This window comes from Nerophis lumbriciformis, linkage group LG02 (assembly GCF_033978685.3).
Source record: "Nerophis lumbriciformis linkage group LG02, RoL_Nlum_v2.1, whole genome shotgun sequence".
Lineage (NCBI taxonomy): Eukaryota > Metazoa > Chordata > Actinopteri > Syngnathiformes > Syngnathidae > Nerophis > Nerophis lumbriciformis.
The window spans coordinates 52,422,960-52,449,026 of NC_084549.2; the positions used below are offsets into that span (position 1 = coordinate 52,422,960).

At 42.5% G+C, this 26,067-nt stretch overlaps 1 protein-coding gene across 1 annotated transcript in view; it reads left to right on the forward strand.

The window, feature by feature from the left end:
* The first annotated feature begins 11,324 nt into the window (after positions 1-11,324).
* slc24a3 (solute carrier family 24 member 3) overlaps positions 11,325-26,067 on the forward strand; it is a 329,241-nt gene continuing 314,498 nt past the window's right edge. The window contains exon 1 of the mRNA XM_061964480.2: positions 11,325-11,423. The gene's annotated coding sequence lies outside the window, so the exon portion shown is untranslated. The remainder of the gene's footprint in view (positions 11,424-26,067) is intronic.

Sequence of the window (26,067 nt, forward strand, 5' to 3'; positions counted from 1 at the left end):
ATATATATATATATATATACACGGGCCGGCCCGTGGCATAGGCCGTATAGGCAAATGCTAAGGGCGCCGTCCATCAGGGGGCGCCATGCCAGTGCCACAAATGTTGGAGAAAAAAAAAAGGAAAAAAAAAGTTGTTACTATTATTTCTAAATACAAAAAATAATCTCACGTTAATTAAAATTTCAAAGTAAAGCCTATTTAATAGAAATATTATTTGTTACAACATTACGCCCCCCCCTCCTCCCCCCGCACGGTGCGTCCCCTCCCTTCCCGTATCATGACTCTTTTTGGACGTCACCACATCAAAAAATCAACACAAGATGTCAAAACGGCCAAAACTGTCAGGTGCCCAGGGAAGAAAAAAGAGAAAAGAAGAGGAGGAGAAACGAGAAAAAGACAGAGGTAGCAGGTAGGTAACGTTAGCCTACATGAAATTATTTGTCTGTTACAGAATGTGATAGTAACCTGGCTTTTTAGCATTAAGCTAATGTTACATGATTCGGCAATTGCTAATCAATAAATAGCTAGTTCTGTTTTAACGTCGGGTTAATATTGTGGAGGGGGCTAAATTGTTATGGAAAATAATAATGTAACGTTAGGTAATTACAGTACTCCCACCTTACATTCCTCAGGGACATTTATATTAGATCTCTTAAGCAGGTGTTTTTTGTTTACATTATTGCCTTCTGGTTAGCTAATGTTTGCCCTGCAGGTAATAGTCACTTTTCCACCCCTTTATATATTAGGTATAGTTGTAAGTAAAAAAAAAGGTCAAAGACAAAGCTATTTGGGTTCTTGTGAGTATATACACTTCACTGCCGATGTGGGGGGGGGGGGGGCACCTAAAATCTTGCCTAGGGTGCCAGATTGGTTAGGGCCGGGCCTGCGTGTAAGTGTGGCATCAGCCCGGAGAGCGTCTCCGTAGTTTTAGAAGATTTTATCCCCGTGTCCTGCCTCCGTTTTAATTCTGTGTGCAGGAGGACGCCGTTGAAGTGGGTGGAGCCAGGACGCTGACCCACTACGCCTGTCGCTGTTGTACTCTCACCATAATATTGGATACCAATTGGTATTTTTAGTATTGACAACTGGACGATTTAATGTGTATTGTAATAAAGTGCGAACAAGCATAATCATCTTCCCTTATTTTGGACAGCTGCTCTCACTACATTGGGTTCTTAATATTTATATTTGTTTTAAGCAACATTTTTATTAGATTTTAATATTCCACCACTCGGGTCCATTACAACCGAATGTGAGAAAATGGCTAAGGCCATGTCTACACTAAGTCGTTTAACCCCTTAAACGAATAATTATTTAGCCTAAGCCCTGTTTCAGCCACACTAAACCAGCGTTTAAGATTCCCCTCCTCGGACAACATTTTACACGGGTATTTCTTGAATCTCCGGCACTTAGCTTTGTATGGACTCATTGATCATTTACAAACTGAGTTCGGAGAGGAAGTGACGCCAGAAAGACCGCTCCCCAAACAGAAAGTGACATCCGAAAGAACACGCCACAGCCAGCTTCAACAACCCGTTCGATAACTCGGCGGCAACGACTTGAAAGATGGAGGCGAGTCATCCAGACATGCCCGTGTTTCCCCTTCTTGAACATGTACAGGCGCTTTTGGAAATCACACATCAATACCTTTGGAGAAGGAAACGGGCGATTGCAGCTATTTCGGATACAACACATCTCAGACGGCAACATAGCAATGTTGAGCGACGGTTTTGGATAAGCCCTGGAGGAACGGCAGCCTGGTGGGATATGTTTGTCACCGAGTGTGTTGTGCCAGAGGAATGGCAAGAGAACTTTCGAATGTCCAGGTCAGCTGTGAGTCTACTTAGTGAAAAACTTTGTCCATTTTTTGAAGGAGAGACGACAATGCGGGCTCCCGTGGACAAGGGTAGACTACGAAAAATAGCCAATGAATTTGGACTGGCAAAGCAGACTGTCAGTCATTGTCCGCTATGTATGTCGAGCGATTACTCAACGTCTAGTTTTGTACTCCATAACTATTGTGAAGCCATGAAGTGGTTGCGGCCGTCAAGTATGACCGCCAATTTCAGCCTACACGCACAGTGTCCTGTTGTTGTAAAATGTTCTTTATCGCATTGTTTACTTTCATACGTCCATTAAAGATATGATTTATGTATGATGGTAACAGCTGCTGATGGTGAGGCAAGCAAGGTTTACTGTTAAAAGAAGGGGGGGGGGGGGGCACCTAAAATCTTGCCTAGGGCGCCAGATTGGTTAGGGCCGGGCCTGTATATATTTATAACAACCTCGGACAAGCTCTCTCCAGCCGAAGTGACGAGTAGAGCCCCGCCACCCGGCGGAGGAAACTCATTTCGGCCGCTTGTACCCGTGATCTTGTCCTTTCGGTCATAACCCAAAGCTCATGACCATAGGTGAGGATGGGAACGTAGATCGACCGGTAAATTGAGAGCTTTGCCTTCCGGCTCAGCTCCTTCTTCACCACAACGGATCGATACAGCGTCCGCATTACTGAAGACGCCGCACCGATCCGCCTGTCGATCCACTCTTCCCTCACTCGTGAACAAGACTCCGAGGTACTTGAACTCCTCCACTTGGGGCAAGATCTCCTCCCCAACCCGGAGATGGCACTCCACCCTTTTCCGGGCGAGAACCATGGACTCGGACTTGGAGGTGCTGATTCTCATCCCAGTCGCTTCACACTCAGCTGCGAACCGATCCAGTGAGAGCTGAAGTTCCTGGCCAGATGAAGCCATCAGGACCACATCATCTGCAAAAAGCAGAGACCTAATCCTGCAGCCACCAAACCGAATCCCCTCAACGCCTTGACTGCGCCTAGAAATTCTGTCCATAAAAGTTATGAACAGAATCGGTGACAAAGGGCAGCCTTGGCGGAGTCCAACCCTCACCGGAAACGTGTCCGACTTACTGCCGGCAATGCGAACCAAGCTCTGACACTGATCATACAGGGAGCGGACCGCCACAATCAGACAGTCCGAAACCCCATATTCTCTGAGCACTCCCCACAGGACTTCCCGAGGGACACGGTCGAATGCCTTCTCCAAGTCCACAAAGCACATGTAGACTGGTTGGGCAAACTCCCATGCACCCTCAAGGACCCTGCCAAGAGTATAGAGCTGGTCCACAGTTCCACGACCAGGACGAAAACCACACTGTTCCTCCTGAATCCGAGGTTCGACTATCCGGCGTAGCCTCCTCTCCAGTACACCTGAATAGACCTTACCGGGAAGGCTGAGGAGTGTGATCCCACGATAGTTAGAACACACCCTCCGGTTCCCCTTTTTAAAGAGAGGAACCACCACCCCGGTCTGCCAATCCAAAGGTACTGCCCCCGATGTCCACGCGATGCTGCAGAGTCTTGTCAACCAAGACAGCCCCACAGCATCCAGAGTCTTAAGGAACTCCGGGCGGATCTCATCCACCCCCGGGGCTTTGCCACCGAGGAGCTTTTTAACTACCTCAGCAACCTCAGCCCCAGAAATAGGAGAGCCCACCACAGATTCCCCAGGCACTGCTTCCTCATAGGAAGACGTGTTGGTGGGATTGAGGAGGTCTTCGAAGTATTCCCTCCACCGATCCACAACTTCCGCAGTCGAGGTCAGCAGAACACCATCCGCACCATACACGGTGTTGGTAGTGCACTGCTTCCCCTTCCTGAGGCGGCGGATGGTGGTCCAGAATCGCTTCGAAGCCGTCCGTAAGTCGTTTTCCATGGCTTCCCCGAACTCCTCCCATGTCCGAGTTTTTGCCTCCGCGACCGCTGAAGCCGCACACCGCTTGGCCTGTCGGTACCTGTCCGCTGCCTCAGGAGTCCCATGAGCCAAAAGAACCCGATAGGACTCCTTCTTCAGCTTGACGGCATCCCTCACCGCCGGTGTCCACCAATGGGTTCTAGGATTACCGCCACGACAGGCACCAACTACCTTGCGGCCACAGCTCCAATCAGCCGCTTCGACAATAGAGGTGCGGAACATGGTCCACTCGGACTCAATGTCCAGCACCTCCCTCGTGACATGTTCAAAGTTCTTCCGGAGGTGGGAATTGAAACTCTCTCTGACAGGAGACTCTGCCAGACGTTCCCAGCAAACCCTCACAATGCGTTTGGGCCTGCCAGGTCTGTCCGGCATCCTCCCCCACCATCGCAGCCAACTCACCACCAAGTGGTGATCGGTAGAAAGCTCCGCCCCTCTCTTCACCCGAGTGTCCAAAACATGAGGCCGCAAATCCGATGACACAACTACAAAGTCGATCATAGAACTGCGGCCTAGGGTGTCCTGGTGCCAAGTGCACATATGGACACCCTTATGCTTGAACATGGTGTTCGTTATGGACAATCCGTGACGGGCACAAAAGTCCAATAACAAAACACCACTCGGGTTCAGATCCGGGCGGCCATTCTTCCCAATCACGCCTCTCCAGGTTTCACTGTCGTTGCCAATATGAGCGTTGAAGTCCCCCAGTAGAACGAGGGAATCACTCGGGGGAGCACCCTCAAGTACTCCTTCGAGTGAATCCAAAAAGGGTAGGTACTCTGAGCTGCTGTTTGGCGCGTAAGCGCAAACAACAGTCAGGACCCGTCCCCCCACCCGAAGGCGGAAGGAAGCTACCCTCTCGTCCACCGGGTTGAACTCCAACGTGCAGGCTCTGAGCCGGGGGGAAAACAAGAATTGCCACCCCAGCCCGTCGCCTCTCACTGCCGGCAACGCCAGAGTGGAAGAGAGTCCAGCCCCTCTCGAGAGAACTGGTTCCGGAGCCCTTGCTGTGCGTTGAGGTGAGTCCGATTATATCCAACCGGAACTTCTCTACCTCTCGCACTAGCTCAGGCTCCTTCCCCCCCAGCGAGGTGACGTTCCACGTCCCAAGAGCTAGCTTCTGTAGCCGAGGATCGGACCGCCAAGTGCCCTGCCTTATATATATATATATATATATATAATATTTTTTTTATGTAAAAAAATAATTTAAACCCAATATTTTCTCAAAGGCGAGCTGTTTCGTGCGGAGCGCTGACACATATTTAACGCTAGATGGCAGTGTAGGTATCCATCCATTCATTTGCCTACAGCGTGTCAAAAGTAAATACCAACGTGTTATTTCTCTTTATGAATATTTCTTTTACAATAACAAATAATTGTATTTTATTTTTCCTATCGAGGGATTTTTGAAAAAAAGCAAAACAATTAATTAATTCATTCCCTGTGTCCACGAGAGCAGTGCTCACTCACTTTTAAGGTGATAATTCGCAGCCTCGTACTATAAAACTGGTGCGAGAGTCCCAAGTCTTCGTTTGTTCGTGGTTAGCAAGGGAAATTCAGAAGTAATTAGAACGTAATTGAAGCAATGTCTTTAATGCCATTGTGGAAAGTTCTGAAAGGTTCCTTTGAACTTGAATCCAAACTACAAACTTCTTCACGCACACAACACACACACAAGGGATGTGGTGAATAAGCATGCCTGGAACCAAAACAAACACAATCTTAAAATTTAAGAGTTTATTCATTTTTCAAATGTATCTGAATGTTTTTGTGGCCCTGCCGTCAAACCAGCCCCAGTAAGATCATCTGGGGAGGAAACTAAAAGGGCAGCCACAGTGAGATGTACTGAATAAAAAAAAATGAAAATGAGGAATCCTTAGGTCCTTTTTGAAAGTTTTTGTGGCCGATATTTGACTTATCTAACTAATCAGCGATTGGCCGTTGAACTGCCGAGCCCAGCTGATCTTTACCACAGCTGTGTCGCAGTCTGAACGATGGCGAACGATTGTACTAACGTGAAATCTTCCTTCAAATCGGATGCAAGCTCAGGGAGACAGAGTTACATTTCCATGTTACACACATGTAGGAGTGTGAGACTTGCCAGAACACTGAGTAGAGAGCAAGTTGTATAACGAGCGCGTTGTCTCGGAGCAGCTTCTGAGACACTAACCCTCGCCACCATGGTGCAAAATAAACTAAGTTTGTTTCAAGTAGCATTATCACTGGATGGAAATAAATGTCAAAGCAGGTTACACACACACACATACACACACACACACACACACTGAGCAGGACGGCACATAAAGCTTTAATGTAAAGTAAGGGTGAACGATCCAGATGTCGTACTATCAATACTTAGTATGATATTAGTGTATAAACGATACAAAAGTGAGATCGATATCTGTCTTTTTTCTTCTTTGTATTACAAAATCATATTTTTGGTTGTGTTTGTTATTGTTTACAAAGTCAGGGGGTAAGACTCTTAAAAACAGGAAGGCTTTGAGAGCAAATCTCAAATTATTTTAATGTGAGCCAATCCTAATATTTGCTACTTACCTACTCAGTGGCCTAGTGGTTAGAGTGTCCGCCCTGAGATCGGTAGGTTGTGAGTTCAAACCCCGGCCGAGTCATACCAAAGACTATAAAAATGGGACCAGTTACCTCCCTGCTTGGCACTCAGCATCAAGGGTTGGAATTGGGGGTTAAATCACCAAAAAGGATTCCCGGGTGCGGCACCGCTGTTGCCCACTGCTGCTCACTGCTCTCCTCACCTCCCAGGGGGTGATCAAGGGGATGGGTCAAATGCAGAGGACACATTTCACCACACCTAGTGTGTGTGTGACAATCATTGGTACTTTAACTTTAACTTAGTGTTGAATATTTCTGCACTAGTCACTTTATTTTGTTAAAAAAGTACATGTATTATTAAATATTACACATTGAATATTAAATATGATTTACAACAATACTAGCAAATTCTACTTTATAAAAATGTGTCATTGTGTTTACCTTAGTTAGTTGCTTTAAAACATTTTCACTTCCATAAACTATTGTCAAACTTCAAAGTATCGGATCGGGACTCAAAATCCGATCTGAGGTTGAAAAATCTAATCGGGATCTGGGGTCAAAAATGTTGATTAGGACATCCTTACTTAATACTAGAGGTGGGAATCTCTGGGAACCTCACAATTTGATTACGATTACGATTCAGAGGCTACGATTTTATTATGAATTAATGATTTATTATTTATTTATTTTAGGGATGCCAAACAATTAAAATATTTAATACTGATTAATCACATTTTGTTCATAGTTAACTCACAATGGATTACAAATAATCGCAGATAGATATAATTTTTTGTCATTAATAAGTGTACCCTAGACAAATAATTTTCAAGTTTTTAACACCATGACTGGACAATTAGTTTGCTTTAATGAAATGTGTTCTAAACTAGTGGCGGCTGTGCGTTTCCCACCTAGGCCTTCAGTGATGTCCAACTTCAATGATTACCTCTCAAAAATATCATCATTTATGTCACCACATGACCATTGCTGCAGAAATACTATACAGAAACACATTTACGCACTACTGGGCATTGAATCACCACCAACAGTGTACATAACGGGTTATTTTCTGGCGCATTTAAAAATCAATAAACCCGCATCAGCAATTAAAACATATCTTATGTGGTAACGTCAAAATTAAAATTGCAAAAAAGATATTGAACGTGAAAAAATAAAGAAATAAAATATCTGAAGTCACAACCTGTAGAAACCATTCAAGCTTCCGGGGTAGGCTGACATCGTCTCACAAGATGTAGTTTCTCTTTAAATATCCTTCTTGAAAATGGCCTTGCAAATATATGTGTTGTCTTGTCTAATCACAAAAGATGCAGACAAGGCGTGTTGGCTGAGTTCTTAAAGTTTACTCCACAAGGTGCTCATCAAAACATCCAGCATGGCTAACTGCATGCCCTGAACTACTGTGTAATGTAGTTCTGGTGTTACCTAGCTCATAACATCACTGTATATCTGCCTTAGGCCATCTAAAAGGCCTTACTGACAACAACTCGTGATCTGATTGGCTATTGCAACTGTCTATCACCTGTATATCCCCGTTCACTTACAGCGCACAGACGCCAGCATTGTTAATTCTAAAGGCTTCGAGCAGATTTGGTACAGAATCGCAACATAAGCTATTTGAATTCTGATTGGATAAAAACTCTATAATCTAAAAACAACAGCGCTGTAAGGAGCATAATATGACATGAAGAGAATATGAATACTTTTAGATATTTAGGGAAAGTAAATAAAAAATTACTTTTACTTTTAATTATGATCATGATTTCTGGTTATGTTAGGCCAGCAGAGAAGGCCTTGCTGGCCCTGACGGCACACCACTGTTCTAAACATTATGCTTTTTTAAACAGCTCAACACAAAAATGACAAAAACACGCTTCAAAGAGGAGAAAAAAAATATCTGCAATGCGTTGGTGTCTTGCCATATTTTGTATTTTGTAGGAATACAGATTTTGTATTCCGGCTGTAGAAGCACTTGCTTTAAGAGGAGAAGCTACACCAACACGTTTAGATACCAGTTTCAAACGTTAATAACACAACATTTGGATCGTCACGATCATGGTTTGATTGTCAGAATTGTTTGGTGATGTAATCTCTGATATTTCTACCTAAATAAATGCCTTTGATATTCTCTTTATTACATGTTGTACAAGTTATTGGTCTTTATACTGCTGCATGTCAATTTTCTTAACCCATCCATCCATCCATTTCCTACCGCTTATTCCCTTTGGGGTCGCGGGGGGCGCTGGAGCCTATCTCAGCTACAATCGGGCGGAAGGCGGGGTACACCCTGGACAAGTTGCCATCTCTTAACCTTTTCTATTTATTAATACATTGTAATATTGAGCCTGTTAAACAGTCTGTAACTACGGCGTATCAACCAGTACATGTTATAATCATCATAGGCATCCGTCCGTCAGTAGTGACGATGGGTTGCGCCTGGGGGAGTTCTTCCTCCCACCGTCGTAGCTGGCGCCAATTGGGTGGAGCTTAGGACTGCCAGCTTCCGTGTTGTTTCCTCCCTTTAGGGGGGAGGCTGGAGTGACCTCTCCGTGGCGCATGCCTGGGCAGAAAATATGGAGATCCTGGGTTGCCCAGTCATCAAGATCCCCCTCTCGGCCATGTCGATGTAATAAAGTTAGCACAATATTTCCGCTCCTCCTCTCTGAAGTGGCAATGCGCGTCAGCAGACATTCGTGCCAATGATGTCGTCTCACGACGTTCAAAGATAAAATCGTATATTCTTGTCGGGAGAACGGTTCGCCATGGCTTTGGAGCTGAGATTTCCATGATGCACCCTTTTCTTTGTAAATTTGTGCTCGCTATTTTCGAGTTTGTGGCTCAACAGCAACTGACACCATTACATTTCCCCACGCTACGGAATGGCCCGAAGGTCAAAAATGAGTCAGAACGCATACTCGTTAACCGCGTGTTAAAACAATTATCCCTGTATTATTATTGCGTTAACTTTGGCGGCCCTAATTTATTTATCTACACTACCCTCTGCATTTGACCCATCCCCTTGTTCCACCCCCTGGGAGGTGAGGGGAGCAGTGAGGAGCAGCGGTGGCTGCGCTCGGGAATCATTTTGGTGATTTAACCCCCAATTCAAACCCTTGATGCTGAGTGCCAAGCAGTGAGGTAATGGGTTCCATTTTTATAGTCTTTGGTATGACTCACGACCTACCGATCTCAGGGCGGACACCATAACCACAAGGCCACTGAGCAGGTTAATTAATTATTATATTGTATATTATTACCATATTGTTTAGTGTTACTATATCATATTTTATTATTTTACATTCTAAATGTATTACATTTCATTATTATTTGTCTCCAAGCCTCCTCCTTTGGCCACTGGTATGTCAGTGAGCATTTCTTCTTTGCCGAGAGAACCCATCCATCTCACAGGTGTGGTACAGCCAAATGCTGATTAAACAGCATGAATATTGCACAGGTGTGCCTTAATTTTCAGCCAAATGCTGATTAAACAGCATGATTATTGCACAGGTGTGCCTTAATTTTCACTATAAAATGTGCAGTTTTATCACACGGCACAAAGCCATAGATCTTGCAAGTAGGGGCGTCTTGATCTGGCATTGTTATTTGTTATTGGATATCGGCCCGATATAGAAAAACCTGTATCGGAGTATACTGGCATGCATAAAAAATGTATGATATAAAGACCCAGCAGGCACAAGACATTAAAACAACGTTGAATTAGGTCATGACTTTGAGCAACTCAAACCTAACGTCAGAACAACATGCTTTTTGACAACGTTTAATCAATGTTGGGTTCTGACGTTGATTTGACCATTGAAATTTGGTCACTTCCCAACCAACAACGTGGATCGAACGTTAGACATCAATGTTGTCTGAAATTACAACTACAACTGTTTTGCAACGTTGTTTAGAAGTCAGTTTTAAGAAAACATATATGTATAATCAACGTTGTATCAATGTCTTGTGCCTTCTGGGGAGACCATTCCATGCTCCACTTCAGCAATTCTATCCAGCAGCGCTGCAATCCACTGTATAAAGCCCACGGGATCACAACAGCAGCCGTGTGCTCGCAGTAACTAGTGCAACTCCTCCCAAAAAATTATGGAATCACCAGACTTCATTCAGTTGTTTAAATTTGTAGAAAAATAAACAAAAAAAAGAAATGACACAAGACTATATAGTCATTGCAAATAGCAACTTTCTGGCTTTAAGCAACACTAAAGTAATTACAAAATAGAAATTGTGGTAGTCAGTAATTGTTTAATTTTGATCAAACAGTTTGAAAAAATAATGTAATGACTCAATTCTGAGGAAAAAAAAATGGAATAACCCCATGAATTTTGATTTACAACACAAGAGATGTTAATTGAAACACATTTCTTCAAGAAAGAAAATCATCACACAATGTTGCAAAGGATGTTGATTGTTACCAGTCAGCTGTGTGTAAAATCTGAACCATGTACAAACAACATGGGAAAGTTGTAAAAGGCAAGCATACTGGTAGACCAAGGAAAACATAATAGCGCTAAGTCAGAAAATTTAAAGCAATATTTCTTGAAAACAGGAAAATCCACTGCAAAACAAATGAGCAGGAACTGGAGTGACCGTATGATGGGACACAAGTAGGGGATTTTATTTTTTTTGTTTCATTGCCATGCATGTCTTATAGTGTTTTATTGCTGTGGATTTTAATTGCATGTTTTTACATTTTAGAATTTGATTGTATTTTTAATTGCATGTTTTTACATTTTAGAATTTGATTGTCTTTTGAATTGCCTTGTGGACTTTGCTGGTATTTTAAGACGTTGCCCCTTTTTAGCTTGTTGCCCCTAACAACCAAAGTGCCCAATCAAACGACACCTGAAGTTAGACCCACCTGTGGAGCATTAGGACTGCACCCATTTAAAAGAGAACAGGCAGGATCGACGAGAAGGGGAAGCGACAGGAGAGCGATCGGGGAAGAATCAACAGGCTTTGCCAAGAGCGACCGGGTGGACGCACGCAGGCTGGGAAGGAGCGAACCCCAAGAAGCCCACAACACGCAGGGGCAGAAGAAACTCTGCCTCCGAAGTAAGTGACGTGTGTTGTGGATCTGTGGGGGCAACCAACTGCCTTGGGCTGTGGGCTTGCGGGCTCGTGCGTTGTACGCTGGCTGTGTGGTTCTGTGGACAGGGGGCGATTGGGACCCAGAGACCTGCGGCGACCCCCGGGAGCGACCAAGAGGCGGAGCGAGACGGGACGGGTACGGCCACATAGGTCCCGCGAGTGACCAGCGACTGGCGAGGAGAGTGGGCGTACCCAATACTTTGATGCGGAACTACAGCAAGGGCAGGGGAAACCCTGCCTTGCGTGTAAGCAGGGCCGGCCCGTGGCATAGGCCGTATAGGCAAATGCTAAGGGCGCCGTCCATCAGGGGGCGCCATGCCAGTGCCACAAATGTTGGAGAAAAAAAAAAGGAAAAAAAAAGTTGTTACTATTATTTCTAAATACAAAAAATAATCTCACGTTAATTAAAATGCAAAGTAAAGCCTATTTAATAGAAATATTATTTGTTACAACATTACGCCCCCCCTCCTCCCGCCGCACGGTGCGCCCCCTCCCTTCCCGTATCATGACTCTTTTTGGACGTCACCACATCAAAAAATCAACACAAGATGTCAAAACGGCCAAAACTGTCAGGTGCCCAGGGAAGAAAAAAGAGAAAAGAAGAGGAGGAGAAACGAGAAAAAGACAGAGGTAGCAGGTAGGTAACGTTAGCCTACATAAAATTATTTGTCTGTTACAGAATGTGATAGTAACCTGGCTTTTTAGCATTAAGCTAATGTTACATGATTCGGCAATTGCTAATCAATAAATAGCTAGTTCTGTTTTAACGTCGGGTTAATATTGTGGAGGGGGCTAAATTGTTATGGAAAATAATAATGTAACGTTAGGTAATTACAGTACTCCCACCTTACATTCCTCAGGGACATTTATATTAGATCTCTTAAGCAGGTGTTTTTTGTTTACATTATTGCCTTCTGGTTAGCTAATGTTTGCCCTGCAGGTAATAGTCACTTTTCCACCCCTTTATATATTAGGTATAGTTGTAAGTAAAAAAAAAGGTCAAAGACAAAGCTATTTGGGTTCTTGTGAGTATATACACTTCACTGCCGATGTGGGGGGGGGGGGGGGGGGGGGGGGGCACCTAAAATCTTGCCTAGGGCGCCAGATTGGTTAGGGCCGGGCCTGCGTGTAAGTGTGGCATCAGCCCGGAGAGCGTCTCCGTAGTTTTAGAAGATTTTATCCCCGTGTCCTGCCTCCGTTTTAATTCTGTGTGCAGGAGGACGCCGTTGAAGTGGGTGGAGCCAGGACGCTGACCCACTACGCCTGTCGCTGTTGTACTCTCACCATAATATTGGATACCAATTGGTATTTTTAGTATTGACAACTGGACGGTTTAATGTGTATTGTAATAAAGTGCGAACAAGCATAATCATCTTCCCTTATTTTGGACAGCTGCTCTCACTACATTGGGTTCTTAATATTTATATTTGTTTTAAGCAACATTTTTATTAGATTTTAATATTCCACCACTCGGGTCCATTACAACCGAATGTGAGAAAATGGCTAAGGCCATGTCTACACTAAGTCGTTTAACCCCTTAAACGAATAATTATTTAGCCTAAGCCCTGTTTCAGCCACACTAAACCAGCGTTTAAGATTCCCCTCCTCGGACAACATTTTACACGGGTATTTCTTGAATCTCCGGCACTTAGCTTTGTATGGACTCATTGATCATTTACAAACTGAGTTCGGAGAGGAAGTGACGCCAGAAAGACCGCTCCCCAAACAGAAAGTGACATCCGAAAGAACACGCCACAGCCAGCTTCAACAACCCGTTCGATAACTCGGCGGCAACCACTTGAAAGATGGAGGCGAGTCATCTAGACATGCCCGTGTTTCCCCTTCTTGAACATGTACAGGCGCTTTTGGAAATCACACATCAATACCTTTGGAGAAGGAAACGGGCGATTGCAGCTATTTCGGATACAACACATCTCAGACGGCAACATAGCAATGTTGAGCGACGGTTTTGGATAAGCCCTGGAGGAACGGCAGCCTGGTGGGATATGTTTGTCACCGAGTGTGTTGTGCCAGAGGAATGGCAAGAGAACTTTCGAATGTCCAGGTCAGCTGTGAGTCTACTTAGTGAAAAACTTTGTCCATTTTTTGAAGGAGAGACGACAATGCGGGCTCCCGTGGACAAGGGTAGACTACGAAAAATAGCCAATGAATTTGGACTGGCAAAGCAGACTGTCAGTCATTGTCCGCTATGTATGTCGAGCGATTACTCAACGTCTAGTTTCGTACTCCATAACTATTGTGAAGCCATGAAGTGGTTGCGGCCGCCAATTTCAGCCTACACGCACAGTGTCCTGTTGTTGTAAAATGTTCTTTATCGCATTGTTTACTTTCATACGTCCATTAAAGATATGATTTATGTATGATGGTAACAGCTGCTGATGGTGAGGCAAGCAAGGTTTACTGTTAAAAGAAATGTGGCAATAGTCTACATTGAAACATAGGGTTAGAATACACTTCCAGGTCAGAAGTGACTATGACGCGTGCATTTTTTCGCGCATGCGTACTAGGTCGCGTTGCGCCGGCGGACGGAGGGGACAGGGGGGTCTTAAACCGTGGCATTGTTGTGTGTGGACACGGATAAGGTTAGTGTAGAAGGGGCCTATGTCTGTGAGCACAAACTGATGAAGCCTACTCGGATGAGCGGCGAAACATCTTCTAAGACAAACCAAACAGTCCAGTTTGGATCGATTGAATGTCCTAAGACAGGGGTCGGCAACCCGTGGCTCCGGAGCCGCATGCGACTCTTTGATCACTCTGATGCGGCTCAGCTGCATACTTACCAACCCTCCCGATTTTTCCGGGAGACTTCCGACTTTCAGTGCCCCTCCCGCAAATCTCCCGGGGCAACCATTCTCTGATTTTCACCCCGACAACAATATTTAGTGGTAGCGGGGTTGTATATTGTAGACCGGAAGAGTTAGGGATGCATGGGATTCTGGGAATTTGTTCTGTTGTGTTTATGTTGTGTTACGGTGCGGATGTTCTACCGAAATGTGTTTGTCATTCTTGTTTGGTGTGGGTTCACATTGTGGCGCATATTAGTAATAGTGTTAAAGTTGTTTATACGGTCACCCTCAGTGTAACCTGTATGACTGTTGACCAAGTATGCCTTGCAGTCACTTATGTGTGTCTGCAGAAGCCTCATACAACTTGTAAATTGCCTGATACGCTGTTTGTACAGGCTGTAGAGGGCTCTAAAAGCAGTGCCATCACGGCACGCCCTTACTATTGTAGTTTGGGTGAAAATCAGCAGACATTCAAGAGAATAGTAACCCTGGAATTCGGGAGTCTCCCGGAAAAATCGGGAGGGTTGGCAAGTATGACGCTGTCAAGCGCCATTCATATAAAACTAACATTACATTTTCATATTAAGGTGCGGGCCGCAAGATAACGTCTCGTGGGCCGCGTGTCTGAGACCCCTGGTTTATACATAGCACAAAGTAAAAAAAAAAGCTTTGTATGCAGTGTTATTTCATTTAAAATGTCAAAAGAGTTTTGTGGCTCCTATTGTTTTCTTTCATTTGTGAAACGGGTCAAAATGGCTCTTTGAAAGGTAAAGGTTGCCGACCCCTGCCCTAAGATAATACGTTCAAATGATTTTCACATAATTTTAATAACTGTGAATAATAATTTTTGCTTGTATATTTATTTTGCACTATTCATTTTATTTTGCCAAACAGTTGTATGTAATAAAAGTGAATGCTTGTATAGATATTTACATTGTCTGATATTGATGTCAATTATAGTGCTCGATTGTTGACGAATATATTTGTTGATTGAAATTATTTTTATGCAATGTTTTATTGTGATTCTTATCCTGATCAACAAATTAAAAGACAGAATCAGAAAATAATGTAATTATCTTAAAATAAATAAAAACACAAAAACTTGCATTTACTTTGTATTAGGTTGATACCAAAATCCTTGTTGTGGTCCCATATGTCAGGGTGGCCAGTCAAAGACAAGTGAAGGGAGTCTTTGCCTTTTATTTACCAAAAAAAAACCCCCAAAACACACAGGTTGGTCATGTGATAACCAATCAGTTTTGCTAAATGGGAATAATTATTGTACATGTTATACTCCACATACTGCAGTTTAGTTGCGTGATATACACAATACATGATATGAATTCAGTCGATGATAGAGCTTCAATTACTCTCGTCATATCGTGATAATGCATGTTGATTGCACAAATTAGCAGTGTGCAGCAAATTAGAGAGCGACAAGCAAACAAAGACGCCCTCAATGTAATCTAGCCTCTTCACTCATGGCTAACACCCCTCCTTAGTGCAAAGCCACCTCTTTATCACTAATCTCCGCTTCTATGGTGACAAATGAACTGTTTCTTGTTTTTTCTTTTTATTTATTTATTTTAAAACGTTTCTTACATGTACAAACCCCGTTTCCATATGAGTTGGGAAATTGTGTTAGATGTAAATATAAACGGAATACAATGATTTGCAAAAAAATTTCCAACCCATATTCAGTTGAATATGCTACAAAGACAACATATTTGATGTTCAAACTGATAAAAAAAATGTTTTGTTGCAAATAATCATTAATTTTAGAATTTGATGCCAGCAACACGTGACAAAGAAGTTGGGAAAGGTGGCAATAAATACTGATAAAGTTGAGGAATGCTCATCAAACACTTATTTGGAACATCCCACAGGTGAACAGGCAAATTTGGAACAGGTGGGTGCCATGATTGGGTATAAAAGTAGATTCCATGAAATGCTCAGTCATTCACAAACAAAGATGGGGCGAGGGTCACCACTTTGTCAACAAATGCATGAGCAAATTGTTGAACAGTTTAAGAAAAACCTTTCTCAACCAGCTATTGTAAGGAATTTAGGGATTTCACCATCTACGGTCCGTAATATCATCAAAGGGTTCAGAGAATCTGGAGAAATCACTGCACGTAAGCAGCTAAGCCCGTGACCTTCGATCCCTCAGGCTGTACTGCATCAACAAGCGACATCAGTGTGTAAAGGATATCACCACATGGGCTCAGGAACACTTTAGAAACCCACTGTCAGTAACTACAGTTGGTTGCTACATCTGTAAGTGCACGCTAAAACTCTCCTATGCATCAACTATATGATTTGCCTGAGAAGCTGGACAGGACACAAAAAAAAAAAAAAAAAAAAAAAACTCTCCTATGCAAGGCGAAAACCGTTTATCAACAACACCCAGAAACGCCGTCGGCTTCGCTGGGCCTGAGCTCATCTAAGATGGACTGATACAAAGTGGAAAAAGTGTTCTGTGGTCTGACGAGTCCACATTTCAAATTGTTTTTGGAAACTGTGGACGTCGTGTCCTCCGGACCAAAGAGGAAAAGAACCATCCGGATTGTTATAGGCGCAAAGTTGAAAAGCCAGCATCTGTGATGGTATGGGGGTGTATTAGTGCCCAAGACATGGGTAACTTACACATCTGTGAAGGCGCCATTAATGCTGAAAGGTACATACAGGTTTTGGAGCAACATATGTTGCCATCCAGCAACGTTACCATGGACGCCCCTGCTTATTTCAGCAAGACAATGCCAAGCCACGTGTTACATCAACGTGGCTTCATAGTAAAAGAGTGCGGGTACTAGACTGGCCTGCCTGTAGTCCAAACCTGTCCCCCATTGAAAATGTGTGGCGTATTATGAAGCCTAAAATACCACAACGGAGACCCCCGGACTGTTGAACAACTTAAGCTGTACATCAAGCAAGAATGGGAAATAATTCCACCTGAGAAGCTTAAAAAATGTGTCTCCTCAGTTCCCAAACCTTTACTGAGTGTTGTTAAAAGGAAAGGCCATGTAACACAGTGGTGAACATGCCCTTTCCCAACTACTTTGGCACGTGTTGCAGCCATGAAATTTAAAGTTAACTATTATTTGCAAAAGAAAAATAAAGTTTATGAGTTTGAACATCAAAATATCTTGTCTTTGTAGTGCATTCAATTGAATATGGGTTGAAAAGGATTTGCAAATCATTGTATTCCGTTTATATTTACATCTAACACAATTTCCCAACTCATATGGAAACAGGGTTTGTATCATTATCACTCGAGGACTATGAATGGGTAAAAAAGCTACACTAAACACCGTATGAGGATACAAGAAGCCATACTCACCGCTCAGTTAGAGCTCTTAAATATAAATAGGGGTGGACGTATCGTTAAAATATTGATAGTAGCGATATCTAGTATAATAGCAGTATATGGTGTCACACCTGGGTAAAGTCTTGTCTGGTTTCATGTTGTTTTGTCATTTCCTGTTTTATTTTGAAAGGTTAACTCTCCCTCTCGTTTCAGGTCACTTGCTCTTCCTCCTGTTTCACTGGTCTGATGTCTCTCCTGATTGCCTGATTGTGCCCACCTGTGTCACCCTCCCTCATGTGTAGAAATGTCTCGTCCTCCTCTTGTCCTCTGCCAGTGTGTTTCGTATCGTCTTGTGCGTACCTCCAGCCTTCCCTTGCCACAGTCCTCTTCACAGCCATTGCCACGTCTTTGTACATTTTGATCCACGGGAAATCATTTTTTTGTAGACCTTTTTGTCAGGTAAGATTAAGCTTCCTAGCATTTCCTCAATTGGAGCGCTTTTTGTTGTATTTTGCATATCATATTTATAGCACCATTTTTCCCTCCGCAGCCGGAGCGTTTCGAGTCTATTGATATTTTTGTTAGTTTAGAGATCAGGTTAGTGCTGTTTTTGATAGCCTGTTTTGTTTCTCCCGTTTTGGACCCTTCCCCATACTTGCCAACCTTGAGACCTCCGATTTCGGGAGGGGGCGTGGTCGGGGGGGGCGTGGTTGGGGGCGTGTTTAAGAGGGGAGGAGTATATTTACAGCTAGAATTCACCAAATCAAGTATTTCATATATATATATATATATATATATATATATATATATATATATATATATAGGAAATACTTGACTTTCAGTGAATTCTAGCTATATATATGTATATATATATGTGTGTATATATATCTTCTTCCGCTTATCCGAGATCGGGTCGCGGGGGCAGCAGCCTAAGCAGGGAAGCCCAGACTTCTCTCTCCCCAGCCACTTCGTCCAGCTCTTCCCGGGGGATCCCGAGGCGTTCCCAGGCCAGCCGGGAGACATAGTCTTCCCAACGTGTCCTGGGTCTTCCCCGTGGCCTCCTACCGGTCGGACGTGCCCTAAACACCTCCCTATATATATATATATATATATATATATATAAGAGAAATACTTGAATTTCAGTGTTCATTTGTTTACACATATACACACACATAACACTCATCTACTCATTGTTGAGTTAAGGGTAGAATTGTCCATCCTATGTTCTATTCTCTGTCACTATTTTTCTAACCATGCTGAACACCCTCTCTGATGATGCATTTTGCTTCATCTCCTTGTTGTGTGCGCAGTTGTGCACTCTCTAAAAGCCGTAGATGTTAGTCACATATGCATGTACAGTAGATGGCAGTTTTGTCCTGTTTAAGAGTGTCGCAACATTGCTGTTCACGGCAGACGAACTGCTTTACGGTAGACGAAAACGTGACTGCTGCTGTTGTGTGTTGTTCCCGCGCTGGGAGGACGTTAATGAAACTGCCTAACAATAAACCCACATAAGAAACCAAGAACTCGCCCTCGATCATTCTACAGTTATAACGTGATTGGGCAGGCACGCTGTTTATATTGTGGGAAAGCGGACGTGAAAACAGGCTGTCGACACGTCACTCAGGCCCGCATGGAGCTGGAGGGGACGTGGCCTCCAGCTCTGCCTGAATTTCAGGAGATTTTCGGGAGAAAATTTGTCCCGGGAGGTTTTCGGTAGAGGTGCTGAATTTCGGGAGTTTCCCGGAAAATCCGGGAGGGTTGGCAAGTATGCCCCTCCCTGTTCAGAATAAATATATGTTTCTGAAAATCCTGCATCTGTGTTCAGAGTCCTGTTCTGGTCGTGACATATGGTCGATACTACAGTGATTACATTAATATTTTTTATGATCACAAAATAGTTTTTCTCGTCATTTTTGTTATAGTTTTTAAACGTAGGAAAGGGCAATACCTAAATAATTAAAATCAGAGCCAAAAGTAGGTTTTGATTAGGTTTACTTATTTTTTTGCACTATTGACTTTGTTTTGATCAAAATATAGTATGCAATAAAAGGGATTAGGAAAATAGTTTACATATATAATTGATATCCTGGGTGTTTGTCCACTTATAATTGTGATCAAAAATGTAATCATTCAATGACCTTGAAAATTTGAAGTATCAGTATTAACAGTGGTATAACCAATACTGCCCCTGAACTATTTGGTATAGGATTGATACCCAAATTTGTAGAATCTCCCAAAACTAATGTAAAATATTCAAACAAAAGAAGAATAAGTGTTTATTACATGTTAACAGAAGTGTAGGTAGAAATATGTTACAACAGAAAGTAACCAGAGTTTAACAGTAAATTAAAAAGTAGATTAATTATATTTTTGAGGAAACAATTCAACTGGAAATTATGAATTTTGTTACCATATATGTCAGCAGCCAAATTAAGAGCCTACGTAACCCAAATTATTAATATCATTTACATACCAAATGATATATTGTGATATATGTTGCTATTTAAGGAGGCTGCAATATTTATCACAATAGAGGAACAAGCACTAGGAAATGGATGGATGGATGGATGGATACATTTCAGGCAATATCATCCATCTCAATAGTGTTGCTTGGATTTACATGACGTCACGGCTGGCTCACGTAAATATGAGTGGTGGTCAAGCCAGTGTCTGTTCTCAATGGGTACTAGGTATCATTTAGCCTTTCTAAAAATTAAAAATAAAAGCCCTGTGCTTGCATACTTGCCAACCTTGAGACCTCCGATTTCGGGAGGTGGGGAGAGGGGGGTGGGCGTGGTCAGGGGTGGGGCGGGGGCGTGGTTATGGGCGTGGTTAAGAGGGTAGGAGTATATTTACAGCTAGAATTCACCAAGTCAAGTATTTCACATATATATATATATATACATACATATATATATATAAGAAATACTTGACTTTCAGTGAATTCTAGCTATATATATTTATTTTATTATATATATATATGCATATATAAATAAAATAAATACTTGAATTTCAGTGTTCATTTATTTACACATATACACACACACACACACACACACACATAACACTCATCTACTCATTGTTGAGTTAAGGGTTGAATTGTCCATCCTTGTTCTATTCTCTGTCACTATTTTTCTAACCATGCTGAACACCCTCTCTGATGATGCATTGATGTGTGGCACGTACAAAAGTGCTTTCATCAAATGCATTAGAGTCTGGAATCTTCCATCTCTCCCTAGCATGGCCCAAAACCGGTCAATCTTTGCTTCCTGAGGAAGATCTTCAGTGCCAAGCACTTGGTAGTCCACTACTTCTTCCCGTAGGCTATCCAGGTCCAATCGCAGCTGCGGCTTGGAACTTACAAGCTGTTATGAGAGTAGCGTATGTGTGTGTGTGGCCCTTTAATAGGTGATCATGTGAGGTGAGTGACGTCAGTGAGTGGGTGGGCGAGAGAAGAGAGGGAGCGGTAGCGTGAGTGCGGGCGGGGACTAGTTTGTTTTGTGTTGAATTGGCTGTGTGCAAGCAATCAATAAAGCAAGATTTGCAACTAATCGCCGGACTCAGGCAGGAAAAGTGCAACAAAGCGTATTTCTTCATCCTACTCGTCGTCGACGTCGCCATGGCTGTATCTTCCTCGTTCTTCTGCTTCGTCACCATGTTGTGTGCGCAGTTGTGCACTGCACTCTCTAAAAGCCGTATATGTTATTGATGTTATAGATGGCAGTATTGTCCTGTTTAAGAGTGTCACAACATTGCTGTTTACGGCAGACGAACTGCTTTACGGTCGACAAAAACGTGGCTGCTGTTGTGTGTTGTTACCGCGCTGGGAGGACGTTAATGAAACTGCCTAACAATAAACCCACATAAGAAACCAAGAACTCGCCCTCGATCATTCTACAGTTATAATGTGATTGGGCAGGCACACTGTTTATATCGTGGGAAAGCGGACTCAGGTCCGCATGGAGCTGGAGGGGCCGTGGCCTCCAGCTCCGTCTGAATTTCGGGAGATTTTCGGGAGAAAATTTGTCCCGGGAGGTTTTCGGGAGAGGCGCTGAATTTCGGGAGTCTCCCGGAAAATCCGGGAGGGTTGGCAAGTATGTGTGCTTGTGTTGTTTTCGGCTGTACAAATCGTTCAAATCGCGAAAAGGATAAACCTTTCTTCAGAGTTTCCCGAGAGGTAATCAAAAATGGCGGAAGGGTGCAAGATTCTACGAAAGACAACGAGAAAAGTGGCACGCACTCTAGTCCTAAGGAGCAGAGTCGAAGAAAGCACACGTTGGTTGTCACCACTTCATTAAAGTTTGTTTGATATATTTTTAATATACTTTACTCATTTAGTATTTCCAATTGAATTATTATCTTGATATTGTTTGTATTTTTTGTTTCAACAAACAGAAAGGAGATACTTTGTCAGGATACTTTTACATCTCCCCTTTTGTTTTTTTGTACACAAATGTATATATGACAACAGGACAAAAAACTAATATGGTGATGATTCAGTAATCGTTAGTTTGTTTAGTGTATTTACAGTCATGGCTGTCAGCTGTCGGGTGCTAGTCGTCGTAGTTTGTTCACATGGACAAGATGAATCATGAAATGCCACACAGAGAAGAAGTTGTAAACCTCCATGCTTTCCCAAGTGTTCATCTGTTTTGTCGTGTAGAACGGCATCTGGAGCACAAGATAGTTCGATATATCTGGGAACGTCACTGACGGATAATTCTTGATATCACTCGACTAATCTTTTTTGATGGGACGTAGGGATCTATTCCATTGCATAGTTAGATTTTTTGCTCGTATCTGCCTTTTGCAGGAAGAGTGAGGACCAGTGTTGGGACTGTAACGCTGTTATTTTCGGCGGTAGCTAGTAGTCTAACGCGTTATTTTTTATATTCAGTAACTCAGTTACCGTTACTACATGATGCGTCACTGCGTTATTTTACGTAATTTTTTATATAGTATCGTCTAGAAACTGAGAAGATCTGAGTGTGTTTTATTGGAGAGCTGCGGTGTCGTCCTTCTGATTCTTCCTGTCTCACAAGGGAGAGAAGAGGCGCGCTGTGTGTTGGTGTGTGTGTGGGGCGGGGGGGAGGGAGGAGGGGGCGTGTCTGTGTTTACTAACAAGACATCATGGCGGAGCCGAAGCCGAGTTTCTTAACATGGAGATATTCTCACTACTTTTCTTTTGTCGAGCACAAAGAAAATAACATTTTAGTTAAATGTAAGTTATGTCTTGGATCAAAGAACCTATCTACCAGAGGTGTGGACTCGAGTCACATGACTTGGACTCGAGTCAGACTCGAGTCATGAATTTGATGACTTTAGACTTGACTTGACAAAATGTAAAGAGACTTGCAACTCGACTTGGACTTCAACATCAATGACTTGTGACTTCACTTGGACTTGAGCCTTTTGACTTGACATGATTTGCCACTTTCCCCAAAATCCAAAGCTTAAAAAGTTATTTGGGAGCGCTCCGTATTTTTCATTTTCTTCGTCTGTGTCGATCAGTGTGTTGTTCCTGTCAGCTCGTGTGCTGTCAGTACAACAGCCAATCAATTTAGGTCTACGTTGTTTGCATCACACAGCATTCATCCAATCAAATTGCAGGACAACCAATGAACAAGAGTTGTCCAACAACGTGCCAGTGAGAAACAATTATGTTAAAGTTGGTTTCGTTCGGGTATAAAAACTACGACTTGGTCAACAAAAAACGAATTGCCGTATGCAAATCACGCAGTTCGAATATTACAGACGGAGACGCAACAACTTCCAACTTCGTTCGACATTTGAAGTTGCACAAAGAAGGGTAAGTTTTGAATGTAAGATAACGTTTATTGGCTAAGTAACGTGACTTTTATTTGCTGTGTAGTTAAATCAGTGAGGCTGCAAACTCACTGCTAACGTTATAACCATAGACATCTTATAAGTAGACGCAGCATGGAGCGTTACTGCCTACTGACGCAGACGAGACGCGTGGCCGCCATCTTGGAGTGGTGATCCGCTCCACTCAGTGCAATTCATTTGGCAGGAGCAATGAACTGTCAGCGCATTTAATTCATCTTACCTCACTGAATACCACTGATTTTCACCCCCTTTTTGTCATACGTGTAGCTATGATAACAGACACATGTTTTGGCGTGTTTTATTATTCATAGTTTGCTTAACAGTAATATAATATTCTTATACGCTATAAGTGACCAGACGTCCGAGATCAAAACTGGGAATATAATCCCAGAGAAGGGGGAAAAAACGGTAAACTATTTTTAAATTGAAGAAACAATATGATTAGTTTATATATACATGCGTATATCCTACATAAACAATGTATGAATACATTAGATATCTATATATCTTAGGGACCTATAGACTGTATCTCTGTTGCTTCAGCAGCAGAGGGTTTATTCTGTCTTGACACTTTGTATTGATATTTTCTATTACATTCTTCCCTTAAATGATAATGTTTGCAGTGATTGTTTTATATGTATTTTTTTATGTAAGTCGCTTTGGATAAAAGCGTCTGCCAAATACTTAAACATATATAAACACCTGAAAGTCTTTATATCAGCTAAAACCACCAATCTGTTTCACTGGATTCAGAATAAAACCAAATTCTGTTTTACCCAACAATGTTAGTATTTGAATATTGTTACTTGAAGACTTATTCCTGGTTACAATTATACTGTTAAGAAAGTATTGTCTTATACTTTGCCTAAAATGAGAATGCATCATAATCAGTGGCGGCTGGTGAATTTTGTTTTAGGTGGGGCTGAAAGTTTGTAAACCAAACCCCTGTAGGAGCGTCATCCTCCCCCAGAAGATTTCTTTGTGATTTTCACATACAAATATTGAAGATCTTTGCTCCTTCTCAACTCTGTGGTAATATTATTTTCATAAAATACAACCAATAGTACGTTAATGTTAAATATTACTTGTGAAAAGTAATCCCCCGATTCCTATTTTCAACAGTCCGCTCATTTGAGCAGGAAAATCTACTGAAACACCTAAAAAAGCAACATGCTTCGACACAGCTAGTAAAGAGAGAGACAAACTCCGATGCCACTTCACCTCCACCTCCACCACCACCTAAGGATTTTAACGGAGGGACTGCTAGCCAGGACAACATTGATAGAGCCATTGCAGCGTATGTACTAGAAGACATGCAGGCTATTTCTACAGTGGGGTCACCCGCTTTCAGGCAGCTAATTAGCATGACATCGGGCATCAAACGACAAATGGCACAAAAACATTTTCCAAGTTCCTGGACACAGTGGACAGTGAGCACATAAAAATGGAAAGCAAGCTAAAGAAGACACTCCAAACTCTGCCTCTGCTCATCATTCAGCACTGAAGGTACACACACTCTGTCAATTCTCTTATATACTCTTTCATTCTAGACTTCTAGAGTGTTTGATTATCACATCACTCTAAATGCATAGACTATAAAGTTCACAAACATAAAGAGGGACCCTAGTGGGCCAGGCCAATTTTTCCTTTTCTCTAAACTAAAACTGGGGAAATGCGTAGTGTTCTGGGCTTTAGTACAGTGTTGATCTCCTGAAGATATGATTTTATTTCACAATTCCTTGAGAGGAAAAAATGTGTGCTGTGTGTAGTGACATGACATATAATCATGTCATGTGTGCCTTCCTTGGGTGAAGCCAGGTTTACAGCTATGTTGTGACATGTTGTGACATGTTGTTATTATGTGGTTTGTTACTTATGTACGTTATGTTGCAGCTATTTAAAATAGTTTTGTCAATTTGTTCTGGCCCAAAATAAATTGGCCCTTTGAAACATATCTTTGTCTTTGTGTGTTGTATGTAGAGCACATTGCTTAGCAGAGTTCAGTGATGCAAATGCATGTCAAGTTGATCAACAGATTGTATTATTCTCCAGTGCAATAACAGTACTGGAATGAAGGCTAAAAGGGCATTAATGGGAGCCTTAAAAAAAAGAAACGAAAAGAAGTAACTAAATAGTTACTTTTCACAGTAACGCATTACTTTTTGGTGTAAGTAACTGAGTTAGTAACTGAGTTACTTTTGAAATAAAGTAACTAGTAACTGTAACTAGTCACTGGTTTTCAGTAACTAACCCAACACTGGTGAGGACCCTTGCCCACTCAGAGAGTTTGCTCACTGCTTGCTGCACAACAGTCATTTTGGCCTGGTTGACCTCTACAGTTTTTCACTTCCGGGAAGAAGTCACATGACGGAATATAAGCAATAGTTTATGCACTGGCACCTTTAAATACACTAAGTGCCACTGGCAGAACAGCGCTTCTACCTGGCTGATCAGAGCCACATGAGACATTAGGCAGAGTGCAAGATGTGTGTTTGCTAATATCCACGTATCGAAGGGGTCTAGTTTTGATATAATTTTGATTGTGTTTACAAGATAAGTAATCATTGCCGTTTTTTGTCTTTTTCTGCTTTTTGAGTTGTTCTCTAATGCACGTCTTCATCCATGCCTCCTTGAACCGTGTGTG